Consider the following 12,458-nt stretch of genomic DNA (forward strand, 5'->3'; position numbering starts at 1 on the left):
TTCTACCTTTTGTCACCCAAGGAGAGGTATGAACAGAAATTTGTGGATATTCCCTGACTGGGTGAATATGTGGAGAAACTTGCAACTTGAACTTCCGTGACACGCCTGTGTTTGGCCGACCATTCCCCCTTGCAAACATGAAATGCTGCGGCTGGTTTTCTGTCATTCACTTTGGGGCTAATTCCTTAATGGAACTAATTCCTTATTGCAAGCTGCATCCCAACTCACTCATACTTGAAAACACTTACCAACTTGCATACAATTGTCACTTTGCGAACACATCAGAATCAGGCCCATTGAGTATAGAGATGAGCTGGTTCAGTTTCCAAAAAACTGAATACCTCACAAAATTACCTCCTCTGCGGCTGGCTCGATGAGGGTGGAGACTACTAAATGACTGTTGGGGGCTACTAAGGGTGGGACTGCTGTGAGGGACTACTAAAGGAGGACTACTTTATTAAAATCTAAAAAAAATATTAACAGTAAAAAATAAATTAAATTGTTGTTGTTTTTTTTTTACTACAGGGCTGTTAATTCCAGGAGTGCTGCCCAGTGTGCCATGTCAGTCATGGGTTAGAGACAATTGTGCTATATCAGTCGAGGGGTGCTGCCATGTGTGCTGCCATGTGTGCCTTATAATTACAGGGGTGCTGCCATATGTGCAGTAGAATTCTAGGGTACTTCCATGTGTGCCATATAATTCTAGGGGTGCTGCCATGTGTGCCATATAATTCCAGGGGTGTTACCAAGTGTGCCATTTAAGTCCTGTGGTGCTGCCCAGTGTGCTATATCAGTTCAGTGTTGCTGTGCAGTGTGCCTTATCAGTCCAGGGGTGCTGCCCAGTGTGCCATGTCAGTTCAGGGGTAGGGCCAATTGTGCCATATCAGTTCAGGGGTGCTGCTAAGTGTGCTATATCAGTTCAGGAGTGCTGCCATGTGTGTCTTATAATTTTAGGGGTGCTGCCATATGTGCAGTATAATCCCAAGGTACTTCCATGCATACTATATAATTCCAGGGGTGCTGCCAAGGTTTCCCTATAATTCCAGGGGTACTGCCCTGTATGCCATATCAGTTCAGGGGTGCTGCCAATTGTGCCAAATCAGTCCAGGGGTATTGCTAAGTATGCCACATCATTCCAGAAGTGCTGCTAAGTCTGTCATATCAGACCAGGGCTGCTAAGTGTGCCATATCAGTCCAGGGGTGCAGCTAAGTATGCTTTATTATAGAGATGTGCAGGTCAAGATTTACCCAGATTTACCCGGATTTGCCAGGATCTCAAAACGGGATCTTATTGGATGTCTGGAGCAAAAACATGTGACAGCTTTTAGGCAACAAGATCCCGTTATGAGATCCAGGTAAATGCGGCCCTGCACATCTCTACTTTTTTAGTCCAGATGTATTGCTAAGTCTGTCTTATCAGCCCACGGGTGTTGCTCCAAGTGTGCCATTTCAGTACTGGGGTGCTCTTAAGCAGGGCCGTCTTAACCATCTAGTGGGCCCCTGGGCAAAATATTTTTTAGGGCCCCCTCTCCTCCTCACAACACCTCTCCACCCATCTATGTGCAGCAGCATCAGGGGGCACTGGGGGCTTGAAGTAGCTACCTGGGCAGCATGTGGCGGGGATCCAGGCACAACTGTCAGCGGACGTCCAGGCAGAGGCAGTGGTGACCCAGCAGTGATCCAGGCAGTGAGAGAGCTGGGAGCTTGATTTAGCTATCCAAGCGGAATGTGGTGGGGATCCAGGCAGCCACTGTCAGCGGACATCCAGGCAGCTCGCTCAGACCTTGATGTACAGTAGCGCTATTTGCCACCGGGCGGGAAGCGCTGCAGATTTTGAAAAGACTGCCTGGACACTAATTGGCTGAGCATCCGGCCAATCAGCGTCCGGACAGACTTTTCAAAATTAACAGCGCTTCCCACTCAGCAAATAGCGCTACATCAAGGTCTGAGTAGCCGCTGCCTGGACAGCCACTGACAGCTGCTGCCTGGATCCCAGACACACGCTGCCCTTATTGCTACGTAAAGCCCATGCTGCCTGGATCACCGCTGAGTCGCCGCTGACAGCTGCTGCCTAAATCCCCGACATAAGCCACCCGGATTGCTACATCAAGCCCCCCACTGCCTGGATCACTGCTGAGTCGCCGCTGACAGCTGCTGCCCAGATCCCCGACACAACCCACCCAGATTGCTACATCAAGCCCCCCGCTGCCTGGATCACCGCCGCTGTTGCGTCACCTCTGACAGTCGCTGCCTGGTTTCCCATCACCCGCCGCCATTCCCCAGGACAGTGCTGTCTTCCCCATTGGGGTGGGCCCCTACAACCCTTGGGCCCCTGGGCAACTGTCCATTAAGCCCAATGGGAAAGACGGCCCTGCTCTTAAGTGTGCCGTATCAGTCCAGGGGTGCTGCTAAGTGTCCCGTAACAGTCCAGTGTTTGTGTCGCCAGCTGCTGTCACTTAGCATATTCATCCAGCTAGCTAGGTGCAACCTTTTGGCCTAAAAACAATATTGGGAGGTGTTCAGAATAGACTGGACATGTGTGAAAATGAAAATGAATGTTTTTGAATACTGTAGGAACAAAAACATTTACTGTGTTTATGATTTTTTTTTATTTTTTTATTTTTTTTTGGTGGAAAACCTATAGTTAAAACTTTATATTTTTTTAGTAATCAGTGTTAAGAAAATTGGGATGATTATCCCTTACGTACAATAACACACATACACAAATATACAGAAATACAAAAGTACAATAATCAGAGTGATGTACATATAAATTAATTAGCATTTGTTTTTTTGGAAGTCTGTTTTTTTATTGCTGTCCTGGCTCCTGTGGAAAGCAGTTTCTGGTATAATGCAGACAATTCCTTAAACTTATTTAGAGTCTGACAACTGTTTTGATCATTACAGAGAAATTAAATGTATATCAGCAGAAAGAGAGCGCACATCTGCTTTAACCGGCATGTTTACAATCATTTTTTTTTTCCATTTGTTATTTATTAACGTGTTTGAAGCAAATTGTACATTGATACATTAGTCGATGAGGTTTCTCTTCAGATTCCTCTATACATTTTTACATTTTTAAGAGAGAGCTTTCATATCATTACATCCGTTGTTTTTACAAATATACACTTATGACTGGAGGGTTGGATCGTTGCCCCTATACGTTCCTCTCTGAACGGAGCTCCCAGATTGTCTTATATCTTATTATGTCCTTCCGGGTGCAGTCTGTTGGCTGGTCCCCGTTTTCCCACCTTTATTTGCTAGGACAATTACTTTAATTTGCTTTATGTTCCCCTTATTTGTTCCTTTGGTTCATTAGGTGCTCCGTTAAGAAAGAAAATCATAGGTTTAATCCAAACTCATAAAAACTAGATCAATAAACATACAACAAATAATACAAAATTTTACAAAATAATCAAACAACAAATCATATAAAACGTTACGGAGCCATGTTTTTTTTTTTTTTTTTGTCGATTGCCTAGCTGTCTATGATATTTATCGGATCTTCATGTGATGCTACTCTTGCTTCGTACCAACTTGTTGTTTGGAAGCATTGTCTTAAATATATCTTTATTGTAGTTGGTTGATTTTCTATGATAGCTCCCCATGACTCAAAGAGCTCTTTCACCCTTTTTTCCTTTTGGAGTGTCGCCTCCACCCATTCAATACGGAATATGTACATTAATTTTTCTTCAAAGAGTTTCATTGTGGGAGCAGATGTGTCTATCCACCTATGGAGAATGCTTTTCCTGGCTGCAGCTGAAATTGCCAGTAACAATTTTTTTTCCTCCTTAGCTATCTTTGTCTCCTTCCCTATTATCCCAAAGATAGCCCACTCTGGGGTTAGTGGGAACGTGTGTGTCAGTAGTTTTAGGGAGAACTGCCACACTTCCTCCCAAAATTTGTTAATCTGACCGCATTTCCACAGGCAGTAAAACAGATCTGCCCCCACTCTATCACACTTTAGGCATTTACAATCTGGAGCTATACCCATTTCGAACCTCCTTTTTATTTATGTTAAAAAAAATATACATATCCAAAATCAAAATCCACAAGGGTGGATTTAGCTAAACTGATCCAGATCCAAAACACAAAAGAGATCCAAATCCAAAACTAAAACCTGAGAAATTGCACACCCCTAATTGTACATAGCTGTATGAGGACATATCTGTAATTCTTTTTTGTTTAGAAATAAGTTTCCCCATTTTTATACAACTTGCTGCTTTAAATCAATTTTCTGTCTATAGCACGCCTCCCAACTGTTCGGAATTTCACGGGACAGTCCAATTTTTTGGGCACTGTCTGGCTATCTCATCCAACAGGCAGCAGTGTCCCAAGGTGGGGACGATAGTTGTGAGGCCCCCCGTTACTCTCTGCAATGCTTAGCAGTGCAGTGGTGAATAAATGCCATGTGCATGCTCACAGCATCGTATTTACAGCAATGGCAAATCAAAAGTGTACATGTTGCGAACATGTCATCGTCCCTGCTTTGTCTCCTTTCAGTGATCATTGATGGCAGCTTTGCAGAACAGAGTAGTGATGATCACCGGCTCCCCCAATCTGCCATCCGCACTTGAGACGTCATGTACAATTAGCGGAATGGTCACAATGTCCGGACAGTTGGGAGGTATGATAATGTTGTGAGCTATGTCTATGCACCAGGAATAATTGTATGTGTTCCTTTAATGAAGACAACTTACTTATTCTCATCTGTAATCAAGTTTAGAAATAACAAAACAATAAAAAAAAATTCAATACTATTGCAGCATGTTCCAAATAGAACATGAATGATGATTTTCATATCTTTTAAAGAATATATTTTTCCAATAAGTTTCATGATGTACAGGTGCATCTTATATTCAGTATGTATTCTCAAAGGGACAGATGCATCTGCTACCGGTGCACACAGACACCTGATTCAATCTTTCTCTGCCTGAGGGTCTTTCATCACATGAAGTCATTACTTCAGGATGCACTAGATGCCCTTCAGTGATGAGGAAATTAAACAACTTTAAAGCTATTTCTCTATCATGTTACTTCATCTAATTTCAGTCCTAAAGGACTCACTTTTGGGAGAAGATTAATCTTTGAGGAAAGAAGATAGGTGGAATCATTTAGAGCGCCTGACTCACCTGCTGGGGGAATTATTCCTTTGTTTTCCGCATACCTGTCCAGATAAGCTTTCGGCACTAGAGATTAGCAACATTGTAATCTCTTTTTTAGACAATAAATTCTATGAAGTAGGGAAAGTGGAATTTACAAATTCAGTGCAAAAGGCGATTCTGCAAAGGCAAAATTTAAAGATAGTGTTGCTGGAACTTTCCACTTCTCTGCAAAACAGCATGCCCACCATAAACTTCTAGTCCTGTAGCCATCTTGTTCATTAGACACAGGTCATGTGTACAAGTTGCGGGAGACTCACAATTTTTTGGTTGGTCCCCTGCATCCACTGAATAGTGTATGCATCTCAGCGCATTACAGGCACAAGACAAGGCCCATTACTCACCCATCCCTGCGCTGTGGTTGCTCCCCCTCCTCCCACCCCAGTCACCTGTGTGTACGTCTCCATGTTCCACTCCTCCTACCCCAGTCACCTGTGTGTACGTCTCCATGTTCCTCTCCTCCTACCTCAGTCACCTGTGTGTACGTCTCCATGTTCCTCTCCTTCTACCTCAGTCACCTGTGTATACGTCTCCATGTTCCTCTCCTCCCACCCCAGTCACCTGTGTATACGTCTCCATGTTCCTCTCCTCCTACCCCAGTCACCTGTGTGTACGTCTCCATGTTCCTCTCCTCCTACCTCAGTCACCTGTGTGTACGTCTCCATGTTCCTCTCCTCCTACCTCAGTCACCTGTGTATACGTCTCCATGTTCCTCTCCTCCCACCCCAGTCACCTGTGTATACGTCTCCATGTTCCTCTCCTCCTACCCCAGTCACCTGTGTATACGTCTCCATGTTCCTCTCCTCCTACCTCAGTCACCTGTGTATACGTCTCCATGTTCCTCTCCTCCTACCTCAGTCACCTGTGTGTACGTCTCCATGTTCCTCTCCTCCTACCTCAGTCACCTGTGTATATACGTCTCCATGTTCCTCTCCTCCTACCTCAGTCACCTGTGTATACGTCTCCATGTTCCTCTCCTCCCACCCCAGTCACCTGTGTATACGTCTCCATGTTCCTCTCCTCCCACCTCAGTCACCTGTGTATACGTCTCCATGTTCCTCTCCTCCTACCCCAGTCACCTGTGTGTATGTCTCCATGTTCCTCTCCTCCCACCCCAGTCACCTATGTTAAAGTCTCCATGTTCGTTTCCTCCCACCCCAGTCACCTATGTTAACGTCTCCATGTTCCTCTCCTCCCACCCCAGTAACCTGTGTGTACGTCTCCATGTTCCTCTCCTCGTACCCCAGTCACCTGTGTGTATGTCTCCATGTTCCTCTCCTCTCACCCCAGTCACCAATGTTAACGTCTCCATGTTCCTCTCCTTCCACCCCAGTCACATGTATGTACGTCTCCATGTTCCTCTCCTCCCATCCCATTCATCTATCTGTACGTCTCCATGTTCTTTACCTCCCACCACAGTCACCTGTGTGTATGTCTCCATGTTCCTCTCCTCCTACTCCAGTCACCTGTGTGTACGTCTCCATGTTCCTCTCCTCCCACTCCAGTCACCGATGTTAACGTCTCCATGTTCCTCTCCTCCCACCCCAGTCACCTGTATGTACGTCTCCATGTTCCTCTCCTCCCACCCCATTCATCTATGTGTACGTCTCCATGTTCTTCACCTCCCACCCCAGTCACCTGTGTGTAAGTCTGCAAGTCCCTCTCCTCCTACCCCAGTCACCAGTGTTTACATCGCCATATCATTCCCAGGTCACCAATGGACACATCTTAATGTACCCATGCCCCCACCCCCAGTCACCAGTGTATGTTTCTATGACCCCCTTCTTGCACCCCAGTCACTAGTGTGTATGTTTACATGACCACTTCCCCACACTCACATGTTTATGTGTCTCTCAGGCACAATGTATCTCTAAATCATCTTTGTGTGTATTTGGCCTTTGTTTTTCCACCTTCCTTTGCCTGTGTCTGACATTACTCCTTTTATATTTGTCCTTCCACTCAATTCTATCAGTTATCTCCCACCACCCATCTTTTCCTGTGCACCCACCACCCACCTTTCTATTGTGCCCCTCACAAACCACTGATCCTTTTACCTGACTCCTCCTTCCGCCACACCCATTCTTCTTTTACTTGTCCAGTCTTCTCCCCTTCCCTTTCTGCTCCTTTATTACAAAAGGTGATGGAGTCCAGCTTGCCGATGATCAGAAGTGACATGGAGAAACCTGCAGGTAGGCACAATCTTCTTAAATTACTTTTTATCTATAAATTTCCTGCTGCTGGAAAAAAATTTCAGCAGATTAAAATAATAAAAAAATGGTTTACACCTTACAGTTTCTTTTTAGTTTATGTGGAATTTGTATTTATTTATTTTCTCTTCTAAAGATTGGTGGGGAAACTTGCCTAGGGCCCCATGGTGTGAAAATCGGTCTTTGACCTGAGCTGCATTTGCGGCATTAGTCTTGTGAGGTGCAGTATGATTGACAGCCAGTGACCATTCTGGGAAGGTAACTCTGTGTGATGACTGAAACACAGATGTGTCATAGCCATTTGGTGCATACCATATTACCTACTTTTTAGTCTTTTCTCTGGTAGAAGCCAAAAGGCCCATACATACGAGGCAATATTGAACTCAAAGTAACTCACTTTTCCCATTTAGAGCTACTGTACCTTAAGCTCAAAATCTCTTAGTGTGCATGGGCCGCCATCTGTCTGCCTGTATTAAAGGCTGAGTGAACAAATTAACATAGTCTCCTACTATGGAAAGTGGGTCACCCCTGTGAAAATCACTGGGCTGGGTAAAAGCAATCAGGGGTAGATTTATTAAGCTCGGTGACGTGATAAAGTGTCTGCTTTTTATCACTGACCAATCAGCTCCTACCTGTCATTTTTCAAACCAAGCCTATAACTTCACAGTTTGGAGCTGATTGGTCTGTGATAAAAACCAGACACTTTATCACTTCACCGAGGTTAATAAATCTGCCCCTCAGTGTGTATGCATTGAGCTATTTATCGGCCAGTGATTTTCATAGAATCACTCAAAGACAAAAATGCCCACATTTAGTTTTAGTGTCTAATTAGCTTTCCTTAGTGTTTTCTTTTAGTAGATATTTTTTGACATCATAGTTATGTATTGCATCAAGGAACATGTTCTCTATGAATATGAAATATGTGATTCAAAAGGTGGATTATATTCAAGAAATGAGCTCCTTGCCCTTCAAAAAAAGTACATCTAAAGCAATGAGAATGGACAGGAGAGCACAAACATATAATAAAGATGTTCTCTGCTTAGACAAATGCAGCAAATGTGCACTGCATTCTTATGTCCCTTTCTAAAGCTCTAGCAGATGTACTGTAATGGATTATTACATTGATTTGAGCAACTTGCCATCTTTGTGTATCACTGTATGTTACATAGTTACATAGTAGGCAAGGCTGAAAAAAGACTTGCGTCCATCTAGTTCAACCTGGTATAGATATCCATTGCTGATTTGGTAGGTTCTGGGATGGGATCAGTAGTCTGAATGCATGATAGTCCTTGTAGTGCTATTTAGAGGATCTTGGGTGGCCTCCAGGTGAGTTAATCCTCAGTTTAGATATCTAGGTATATTTGTGCTATTAGAATGTAGCAATGCACAATGGTATAACCTGAAGTGGGTACTATTATCATCAGTGGCATCTCCCACCTTTTTTGGATAGGTGGGCTACCAGTGCTTATGCTGGAAAGTAGAGAGCAAGCTGCAGCAAGCCAAGTCCCAGTGCCTGCATTATGGATTTAGCATGCACCAGGACCAGCGCACAAGCAATGGCTTGACTGAACATAAACAAAACCCCAGCTTCTATGGACTGCATTGGTTGCAGACCCTAAAAGCCAAAATGGGCTGAATATTCCCAATGGGGCTGCTTGTTCTTGCGGGTGACTGGCAAGTTGAACTTTCAATAGAAAAGCCACTGAGCCAGTGCTGTCACAACAGAAATGCTTATTGTTTGAGCAGGTGGCTAGTTAATTTTGAGTTTTTTTTTTTTAAACTACCTTGTAGTCCTATGGCCCCACCTTTTCTCCACCATGACCAAATTCGGTATCCCCCTCACCTACATATCCTACATCAAAACTATTTACACCAACTCATCATCCCAAATAGCTTGCAACGGGTTCCTCCCCCCCCCCCCATTCCCAATACAGTTGTACTTGTGGTCAATTCAATTTAAATTCATTAAAGACTGGTTTCACAACTCCTCCATATACACAGACAGTTTACTGGATGAAGCGATTTTCTCCCCGATATCTCCCAGTGCTCTTCTCCACACACCAATGCATAAGATTCCTACTCAAATCATGATTCATATTCTGTTCCAGGGCACATACAACGCATGGCTTTCACTTAATAAAAAAATGAATAGAGATCATACAATAACACCTTTTATCACTTTGTGGGGGAACCCTATCTTTGTCCCATCAATAACTAACTCTAACTATCAAGGATGGAAACTAAAAGGTCTACATCTAGCCACCAACATTTTTGACCCAGGGGCATGGTACTCCCCTTCTCATGTTAAAGGATAGGTATAATATCCCTAACGCACATTTCTTTATGTACTTGCAGGCGAGACACTATGTAACACCATTGATACCCAATATAATTAACCCCCTTGAACCAGACTCCCTTCTCCATTTGTTTACTATATTCACCAACACTAAATTTAAAATCAGCTATATATAACAAAATCAACAAAATCTTCTCTCCTATACCACCACCCTCCGCTCACCTCCCTAGTTCAGTCTTTGGCAACAGACATCCCAGACATCACCGATTGTCAGAACTATACATGGATTATGAAAATACTACATTCAACATACTTACAAGAAGTCCACTTTAAATCTTTACACAGACTATATATTGCTCCTGCACAAAGTAGACATATGTCCTCCGAGGCAATCGGGGAGTGTTTAAAGTGTAGAATGAGCAACGCAAAATACTTTCACTGTTTCTGGTCATGCACTAAGATTTTAACATTTTGGCGCAAGGTAATGACTGTACATTAACATGACATGCAAGACAAACTTCCCTCTGGATCCTCTAGCATGTATTTATATCAATTTCAAAAACTGATCTATTCCCTCGCCCAGTTTAACCATTACATCCTTTCTCACTGTAATTTTCACAATGGCCAAAAAACTGATATTGACTCATTGGATAGTCAGAACAGCACCAACTCTAAACTACCTAAAAGGTTGACTAGTTCAGATCCTCCTCTTCGATAAAAAGGCAACCACCCAAACGCCCCATTACTCAATGGATAAATTGATGGTAAAGTGGGGTTTGTTCATAGAATCCCTATCCCATGCTCAAAAAGCCCAGATTACACCACCACCAGTAAACTTCTTAGTAAAAAACAGTTTCTCACATCCACCATACCCTTGAATCCTAAAAGGCCTCTTACAGTTGGAAGCTCTACTATACCCCTCCTCCTTGTTTACAGTTGTACATTTGTTACAATTTTTTAAATACCCAGTCTCCTCTCACGGAACTACCCAACAAATGGAATTCCAGTGCCCGGGTCTTTATCTCACTCATGTGTAGAAGAAAATTATAAGAAGACAGAAGATTATTACACCTCAGTCGATATACCAACGGTCATGACTCCCCTCTCTTCTTTCTTCCTTAGAAATGAATACTCCCCCCTTCTACCTCATTGTTTACCAATTGTATTTATGTTCAATGTATTTATGTTCAATATACATGGAGGACAGTTTCAATCCTCGATACTAAATGTTAAATATCCTCAAAATGTACCTTGATTTATTACCAAATATTGTTTAAAAATGTCAAATAACCCAATAAAAAGTTTTGAAACCAAAAAAAAGATTTTTCTTTTTCCCAGTTTATCTTTAGTAAATTCACCCTCAGTCTCTCACCCCCTCTCTCTATCCCTGTCACTTTATTTCTACCCCTGATAGCCTCTCTCGCTCCCTCTCTCTCTCTATCTCTGACTCCCTCTCTCTCTGATGCCATCTCTCTCTCACCCCCATCTCTCTGACAACATTTTTCTCACCCCATTTCTTTCACCCTACTTTTTAATCTCTTTATTCTGACATGTCTCTCTCACACCCCTTTCTCACTTGCCTCTCTCTCTCTCTCTCTCATCCCCCTCTCTTTCATCCCTTTTCACTATCCAGAAAACTATCACCCCCTTCCAGTGGTGGGATTCAAATAAATTAACAACAGGTTCTATGTCCTAATGCCCATTGCACATAAAGCCGCACGTCTAAATGCCAATAACACATAAGGCCACACACCATAATGCCCATTACACATTGTGCTACATGCCGTTATGCCAGTTACACATTTTGCAGAACACCATGATGCCCATTACATATTTGAAACATGTGCCACTTACCTACATGCTCACTGCTAGGGGGGTGTTGCTCGATGCTAGGGGCTTCATGCTGGATACCAAGGGGCTTCATGCTGGATACAAAGGGGCTTCATGCTGGATACCAAGGGGCTTCCCGAGGGCCGCAACCTTGGTCCTTAACTCAGGGGGCTTAACTAGGCCAGGTGACTTGGTCTCTGTGAGCCCTGAAGCAAGGGGGTTATAAGTCCCTTAGTGTAGAAGGGTGGAAATCAGTGGCAGGGTGCCCACAGTGAGGGTGCAGCGGGTACGTGCGGGCATCTGGTCGGCCGGTAGTTGATGGCTGCTCGTGGTAGGCAGGTAACTGGTGGGCAGGAGACGGGGTGCCACATAAGCAACTGTGACAGCCGGGCAGAGAGCTGTGTGCTGCCCGGCTGTATACTAAAAGCAGGTCTGCGCGGCTATTTTGAATTCTCCCGCTGGACCGAGAGACAGTAGGAGCTTGCGGCCGGCAGCCAATAAATAGCCCCCATTGCCGCTCCTTATTGGCTGCCGGACCGCGAGCTCCTATTGGCTCGCGGTCCAGCAGTAGCATTAAGAATAGCTGCAGACTGTGGCACATACCTGCTTCCAGTATATAGCCGGGCAGCATGCAGCTCTCTGCCCGGCTGTCACAGCTGCTTCAAGTAACTTGTGAGCCTCCGCAGTGCTTCTGAGCCACCGGTTCTGCAGAACCATTCATATATTAGGAAACGGTTCTGCAGAACCGGTGCGAACCGGCTGAATCCCACCACTGCCCCCTTCCCACTCTTCCCATTCTCACTTGCTCTCTACCCCTGACACCACATTCTCTTTCATCGACTTCCTATTCCTGACATCCTCTCTCACCACAAACACTCTCTTAGCCTGCCACTCCCACTCTCTCCTGCCCCGTCTCTCTATCCCTGACACAGTCTTTCTCTCATACCCATCCTCTCTTCCCTC

The sequence above is a fragment of the Crinia signifera genome, chromosome 2 (genome assembly GCF_055691185.1).
Source record: "Crinia signifera chromosome 2, ASM5569118v1, whole genome shotgun sequence".
Taxonomy (NCBI): Eukaryota; Metazoa; Chordata; class Amphibia; order Anura; family Myobatrachidae; genus Crinia; species Crinia signifera.